This window comes from Chrysemys picta, chromosome 7 (assembly GCF_011386835.1).
Source record: "Chrysemys picta bellii isolate R12L10 chromosome 7, ASM1138683v2, whole genome shotgun sequence".
In the NCBI taxonomy this organism is placed as follows: domain Eukaryota; kingdom Metazoa; phylum Chordata; order Testudines; family Emydidae; genus Chrysemys; species Chrysemys picta.
Genome location: NC_088797.1, coordinates 31,261,883 through 31,270,027, shown reverse-complemented (window position 1 = coordinate 31,270,027; position 8,145 = coordinate 31,261,883). Strand labels below are relative to the sequence as shown.

The following is an 8,145-nucleotide window of genomic DNA, read 5'->3' as shown; positions in this document are numbered from 1 at the left end:
CTTTTGGTAGAAGATGGTATATTACGACTGGTATCCATTGTCGTTGTACTGCCTTCCCAATGATGATGATGGCTATCAGTCGTAGTATGCTATTTTCTGCCAAGTGCCCATTATTTTCTGCCAAGCACCCAGAAGATACTGAGGGCTATCAGTCATGCTGCACCATCATTTACCAGCTTAAGATGTAAAAAATAGATTTGTTCTGTATTCATTTGCTTCCCCCTCCCTCCGTGAAATCAATGGCCTGCTAAACCCAGGGTTTTGAGTTCAATCTTTGGGGGGGGCCATTCTGTGTGACAGTTGTTTGTGTTTCTCCCTGATGCACAACCACCTTTGTTGATTTTAATTCCCTGTACCTGTACGTCATGTTGTCACTCGCCCCTCCCTCCCTCCGACAGATACTAGTTTTGCGCCTTTTTTCAGACCAGACGCCATAGCACTGGGATCATGGAGCCCGCTCAGATCACCGCGGCAATTATGAGCACTATGAACACCACGCGCATTGTCCTGGAGTATATGCAGAGCCAGGATATGCCAAAGCAAAACCAGGACCAGCCGAGGAGGCGATTGCAGCGCGGCGACGAGAGTGATGAGGAAATTGACATGGACATAGACCTCTCACAAGGCACAGGCCCCAGCAGTGTGCAAATCATGGTGTTACTGGGGCAGGTTTATGCTGTGGAACGCCGATTCTGGGCCCGGGAAACAAGCACAGACTGGTGGGACGGCATCGTGTTGCAGGGTGTGGGACGATTCCCAGTGGCTGCGAAACTTTCGCATGCGTAAGGGCACTTTCATGGAACTTTGTGACTTGCTTTCCCCTGCCCTGAAGCACCAGAATACCAGGATGAGAGCAGCCCTCACAGTTGAGAAGCGAGTGGCGATAGCCGTGTGGAAGCTTGCAACGCTAGACAGCTACCGGTCAGTCGGGAATCAATTTGGAGTGGGCAAATCTACTGTGGGGGCTGCTGTGATCCAAGTTGCCAGGGCAATCAAAGACCTGGTGATATCAAGGGTAGTGACTCTGGGAAATGTGCAGGCCATAGCTTTGCTGCAATGGGATTCCCAAACTGTGGTGGGGCGATAGACGGAACCCATATCCCTATCTTGTCACCGGAGCACCAAGCCACCGAGTACATAAACCGCAAGGGGTTCTTTTCAATGTAGCTGCAAGCCCTGGTGGATCACAAGGGACGTTTCACCAACATCAACGTGGGATGGCCGGGAAAGGTACATGATGCTCGCGTCTTCAGACACTCTGGTCTGTTTCGAAAGCTGGAGGAAGGGACTTTCTTTCTGGACCAGAAAATAACCGTTGGGGATGTTGAAATGCCTATCGTGATCCTTGGGGACCCAGCCTACCCCTTAATGCCATGGCTCATGAAGCCGTACACAGGCAGCCTGGACAGTAGTCAGGATCTGTTCAACTACAGGCTGAGTAAGTGCCGAATGGTGGTGGAATGCGCAGCTTACTGACTCACTCAGACCTCAGCGAAAAGAATATCCCCATTGTTATTGCTGCTTGCTGTGCGCTCCACAATATCTGTGAGAGTAAGGGGGAGACATTTATGGCGGGGTGGGAGGTTGAGGCAAATCGCCTGGTCGCTGATTACGCGCAGCCAGACACCAGGGCGGTTAGAAGAGCACAGCAGGGCGCGGTGCGCATCAGAGAAGCTTTGAAAATGAGTTTTGTGACTGGCCAGGCTACGGTGTGAAACTTCTGTTTGTTTCTCCTTGATGAACCCTCCGCTCCCCCCCACCCGGTTCACTCTACTTCCCTGTAAACCAACCACCCTACCCTCCCCCCCTCTAGCACCACTTGCAGAGGCAATAAAATCATTGTTACTTCACATTCATGCATTCTTTATTAATTCATCACACAACTAGGGGGATAATTGCCAAGGTAGTCCGGGATGGGTGGGGGAGGAGGGAAGGAAAAGGACACACTGCAGTTTAAAACTTTAACTCTTATTGAAGGCCAGCCTTCTGATGCTCGGGCAATCATCTGGGGTGAAGTGACTGGGTGGCCGGAGGCCCCCCCACCGTGTTCTTGGGCGTCTGGGTGAGGAGGCTATGGAACTTGGGGAGGAGGGCTGTTGGTTACACAGGGGCTGTAGCGGCGGTCTCTGCTCCTGCTGCCTTTCCTGCAGCTCAACCATACGCTGGAGCATATCAGTTTGATGCTCCAGCAGCCGGAGCATTGACTCTTGCCTTCTGTCTGCAAGCTGACACCACCTATCATCTTCAGCCCACCACTTGCTCTGTTCATCCTGCAATTCAGCCCGCCACCTCTCAACTCCTTCATATTGTGCTTTTCTGTAGTCTGACATTGACTGCCTCCACGCATTCTGCTGTGCTCTGTCAGCGTGGGAGGACATCTGGAGCGCCGAGAACATATCATCCCGAGTCCACCGTTTTCTCCTTCTAATCTTCACTAGCCTCTGTGAAGGAGAAACATTTGCAGCTGGTGGAGGAGAAGGGAGAGGTGGTTAAAAAAGACACATTTTAGAGAACAATGGGTACACTCTTTCACGTTAAATTTTGCTGTTCACATTACACAGCACATGTGCTTTCGTTACAAGGTTGCATTTTTCCTCTTATATTGAGGACCTGCCGGTTTGGTGTGAGAGATCACTCATGCAGTGCCAGGCAACAGATTTCGGCTTGCAGGCAGCCATGGTAAGCCACAGTCTTTTGGCTTTTTTAACCTTCTTAACATGTGGGAATGGTTTCAAACAGTAGCGCCCTCATTTCCCATACCAAGCACCCGTTGGGTTGGCCATTTAAAATGGGTTTGCAATGTAAAAGGAGGGACTGCGGTTTCCAGGTTAACATGCAGCACAAACCCAACTAACCCTCCTCCCCCCCACACCCAATTCTCGGGGATGATCACTTCACCCCTCCCCCCCACCGCGTGGCTAACAGCGGGGAACATTTCTGTTCAGCAGAGCAGGAACGGGCACCTCTGAATGTCCCCTTAATAAAATTGTCCCATTTCAACCAGGTGACCATGAATGATATCACTCTCCTGAGGATAACAAAGAGCGATAAGGAATGGATGTTGTCTGCATGCCAGCAAACACCAGGACCATACACTGCCATGCTTTGTTATGCAATGATTCCAGACTACGTGCTACTGGCCTGGCGTGGTAAAGTGTCCTACCATGGCAGACGGGATAAGGCAGCCCTCCCCAGAAACCTTTTGCAAAGGCTTTGGGAGTACATGAAGGAGAGCTTTCTGGAGATGTCCCTGGAGGATTTCCGCTCCATCCCCATACACGTAGCTGTACTGTAGCTGTACTGGCCGCGATTGCCAGGGTAAATTAATCATTAATCATTAAACACGCTTGCTTTTAAACCATGTGTAATATTTACAAAGGTACACTCACCAGAGGTCCCCTGTGTGCCCTCAGGGTCTGGGAGCATGCCTTGGGTGAGTTCGGGGGTTACTGGGTTCCAGGTCCAGGGTGATAAACATATCCTGGCTGTTGGGGAAACCGGTTTCTCCGCTTCTTTGCTGCTGTGAGCTTTCTACATTATCTTCATCCTCATCTTCCTCGTACCCCGAACCCTCTTCCCTGTGTGTTTCTCCATTGAAGGAGTCAAAGCACACGGTTGGGGTAGTGGTGGCTGCACCCCCTAGCATGGCATGCATCTCCGCGTAGAAGCAGCATGTTTGCGGCTCTGCCCCGGACCTTCTGTTTGACTCTCTGGCTTTGCGGTAGGCTTGCCTTAGCTCCTTAATTTTCACGCGGCACTGCTGTGCGTCCCTGTTATGGCCTCTGTCCTTCATGGCCTTTGAGACCTTTTCTAATATTTTGCCATTTTGTTTACTGCTACGGCGTTCAGCTAGCACTGATTCATCTCCCCATATGGCGAGCAGATCCCGTACCTCCCATTCTGTCCATGCTGGAGCTCTTTTGCTATCCTGGGACTCCATCATGGCTAACTGTGCTGATGAGCTCTGCGTGGTCACCTGTGCTCTCCACGCTGGGCAAACAGGAAATGAAATTCAAACGTTCGCGGGGCTTTTCCTGTCTACCTGGTCAGTGCATCTGAGTTGAGAGTGCTGTCCAGAGCGGTCACAATGAAGCACTGTGGGATAGCTCCCGGAGGCTAATAACATCGAATTCCGTTCACACTACCCCAATTCCGATCCGCTAAGGCCGATTTTATCGCTAATCCCCTCGTCCGAGGTGGAGTAAAGAAACCGATTTAAAGGGCCCTTTAAGTCGAAAAAAGGGACTTAGCCGTGTGAACGTGTCCAGGCTTAATTCGATTTAACACTGCTAAATTCGACCTAAACTCGTAGTGTAGACCAGGCCTATGACAGTGTAAAGCACCTTCATGGGAGGAAAATACCAGGTACTAAAGGGATGCTGAGGATGCTTTCAGCCCAGTTCCAGGTGGAGTTTAAACCTAGCAGAGAAAGGCAGAACAAGAACCAAAGGCTGGAAGCTGAAGCCAGACCAACTCCAGTTAGAAATAAGACACCTTTATTTCATGGTGAGGGTGATTCACTATTTTTCCATCTCCTGACGTCTTCAAACCAAGGCTGGATGCCTTCTTATAAGAACTTTAGCCAAACCCAAGTCGTTGGGCTCAGTGCAGGGGTATCTGGGTGACATTCTCTGACCTGTGATATGCAGGAGGTGATACAAGAAGATCTATGGTCCCTTCTGGCCTTAAAAGGTATGAAACTATGAAAATGAGTTGTTGTCTGAGGAGCCATTACTTGGGTCTCCCAGTCTTGCTGCTTGTCCCTAGTCTTTTTTGGGCAAGAGGCCATGGAAGCAGCTTGGGTGCTATGTAGAGCCAATTTTGGGCTGTTTTCAAGGGCAAGATATGGTCCAGAGGCTGCAGTGGTTGATCATTTGCTTGTTGTGTTGGACGAAGGTCAGATGTTGATGACTGGATCTGTAGGCCTTTCACAGCCTTAGTCACAAGGCGTTGTTAACTCAATGGCTCATACTAGCAGTCACACACCCCTCAACTCCCTGTTGGGCCCAGAGGGCATTTCTGGGAGAGCAGTCATCCATTCATGTGGAATGTCATGGGGTTATTTTCTGTGCTCCACTGGGCTGTGTGGGGCAAGGGGGACTGCAAGTTGGATTCCTGGCTTCCATTCCTGGTTCTGGGAGGGGAATGGGGTCAAGTGCAGGGGTCAGCAACCTTTCAGAAGTGGTAGGCTGAGTCTTCATTTATTCACTCTAATTTAAGGTTTCGCGTGCCAGTAATACATTTTAATGTTTTTAGAAGGTCTCTTTTTATAAGTCTATAACATATAACTAAACTATTGTTGTATGTAAAGTAAATAAGGTTTCTAAAATGTTTAAGATGCTTCATTTAAAATTAAATTAAAATGCAGAGCCCCCCGGACCGGTGGCCAGGACCCAGGCAGTGAGAGTGCCACTGAAAATCAGCTCGCATGCCACCTTCGGCACGCGTGCCATAGGTTGCCTACCGCTGTCTAGTGGGTGAGAGCAGGAGGAGGGGGCAGGGAGTCAGGACTTCTGGCTTCTATTCCTAGCTCTGGGAGGGGAGTGGGGACTAGTGGGGAGAGCAGGTAGGGCTGGGCATCTGGACTCCTGAGTTCTATTCTTGGCTCCAGGAAGTGAGTAGGGGTCTAGTGACTAAAGCATGGGGCCTGGGAGTCAGGGCTACTGGGTTTTATTCCCAGATGTGGCTGGGGAGGAGGATCTCATGGGTAGGGGGGCGGGGACTGGGAGTCAGGACTCTTGGGTTCTATTGCCAGCTCTGGAAATAGAGTGAAATGGGGTCTGGTGGGTTAGCGACGCATAGCGGGGACTTGGCGTCAAGGCTCTTGGGTTCTGTTCCCATCTCTACAAGGGGCTTATAATCTAGCAGTGGAAATGGGAAGGACTGAGAGTCTGGATTCCTGGGTTCTATTGCCTATTTGAGGAGGAAGTAGTATAGTCTAGTGCAGGGGTCAGCAGCCTTTCAGAAGTGGTGGGCCGAGTCTTAATTTATTCACTCTAATTTAAGGTTTCACGTGCCAGTAATACATTTTAACGTTTTAGAAGATCTCTTTCTATAAGTCTATAATATATAACTAAACTATTGTTGTATGTAAAGTAAATAAGGTTTTTAAAATGCTTAAGAAGCTTCATTTAAAATTAAATTAAAATGCAGAGTACCCCGGACCGGTGGCAAGGACCTGGGCAGTGTGAGTGCCACTGAAAATCAGCACGCATGACGCCTTCGATACAAGTGCCATAGGTTGCCTACCCCTCGCCTAGTGATCAGAGCAGGGGATTGGAAACTGAGATGCTTGGGTTTTGTTCCAAACACCAGGAGGAATGTTATCTTGTGGTTAGAGTATTGATAGCTGGGAGTCATAGGTTCTGTTCCCAACTCTGGGAGGGGACTGCGGTCTAGTGGTGGGGGGGCGCCCTATGAGTCAGGATTCTGGGGCTCTATCCTTAGCTCTGCCACTGACTTTCCATCTATAACCTCGGTCATGTTGCTCTGTGCCTTATTTTGTTGTTCTGTAACACAGGTACAATAATACTCACATAACTTCCATGAGGGTGTGAGGCTTAGTTAAGCAATACGCAAAAAGCCCTTTGAGAGCACAGAGAAGAGCAGAGTATGATTGTATGGGATGGCTGTGTTCCCCCCAGCACTCCAGAGACTGAAGATGTAACCAGAACCAGGGTCTGTACTTGAACCCTGAGCCTAGCTTCCAAAGAATGCAGAACCTGCCTTCAAGAAGAACACTGCCAAGTGCAACAAACTGTTTATTTGCAACAGCATTTCACATAGGTATTTTCTTTGTACAGTAAATAGATGCTTTTGCCCCAGGTCTAGGTGGAGTTTAAACCCTAAATGGATTGGGATGAGCCACATTTTGATCCTGTTAACTAGATTTTTTTTTAATGTGGAAATGTGCATTTTATTAACACAAAGCATGGGGACAAGGAGACAGATTCTTAAATACAACCAGGGCCTCGTCTACATTATGAGTTTAGGTCGAATTTAGCAGCGTTAAATAGAATTAACCCTGCACCCATTCAGACAACGAAGCCATTTACTTTGACATAAAGGGCTCTTAAAATTGATTTCTGTACTCCTCCCCAACGAGGGAAGTAGCGCCAAAATCGACATTGCTGGTTCGAATTAGTGTTAGTGTGGACGCAATTCGACGGTATTGGCCTCCGGGAGCTATCCCACAGTGCACCATTGTGACCGCTCTGGACAGCAATCTGAACTCAGATGCACTGGCCAGGTAGACAGGAAAAGCCCCACGAACTTTTGAATTTCATTTCCTGTTTGCCCAGCGTGGAGAGCACAGGTGACCATGCAGAGCTCATCAGCACAGGTAACCATGCAGTCCAAGAATCAAAAAAGAGCTCCAGCATGGACCGTACGGGAGGTACTGGATCTGATCGCTGTGTGGGGAGAAGATTCCGTGCTAGCAGAACTACATTCCAAAAGACGAAATGCCAAAACATTTGAAAAAATCTCCAAGGGCGTGATGGAGAGAGGCCACAATAGGGACTCATATCAGTGCCGCGTGAAAGTTAAGGAGCTCAGACAAGCGTACCAGAAAACCAAAGAAGTAAACGGAAGGTCCAGGGTAGAGCCGCAGACATGCCGCTTCTATGCTGAGCTGCATGCAATTCTAGGGGGGGCCGCCACCACTACCCCACCCCGACCATGGATTCCAAGAAGGGAGTACTCTCAGCCATGCCTGAGGATTTTGTGGACGGAGAAGATGAGGAGGAGGAGGACGACGAGCTTGCGGAGAGCACACAGCACTCCGTTCTCCCCAATAGCCAGGATCTTTTTCTCAGCCTGACTGAAGTACCCTCCCAAGGCGGTATCCCAGACCATGAAGCCATGGAAGGGACCTCTGGTGAGTGTACCTTTGTAAATATAAAACATGGTTTAAAAGCAAGCGTTTTTTAATGATTAATTTGCCCTGAGGACTTGGGATGCATTCGCGACCAGTACAGCTACTGGAAAAGTCTGTTAACGTGTCTGGGGATGGAGCGGAAATCCTCCAGGGACATCTCCGTGAAGCTCTCCTGGAGGTACTCCAAAAGCCTTTGCAGAAGGTTTCTGGGCAGGGCCGCCTTATTCCATCCTCCATGGTAAGACACTTTACCACGCCATGCTAGT

The 8,145-nt window shown here is 49.3% G+C and overlaps 1 long non-coding RNA gene across 1 annotated transcript; it reads right to left on the bottom strand.

Moving 5' to 3' along the window:
- Positions 1-1,846: 1,846 nt before the first annotated feature.
- LOC135972850 (uncharacterized) lies at positions 1,847-4,136 on the bottom strand. The gene is made up of 2 exons (XR_010589412.1): positions 3,390-4,136; positions 1,847-2,464 (listed from the first exon to the last, which is right to left on the bottom strand). It is a non-coding gene; the product is annotated as an uncharacterized LOC135972850 (long non-coding RNA).
- Positions 4,137-8,145: the final 4,009 nt, after the last annotated feature.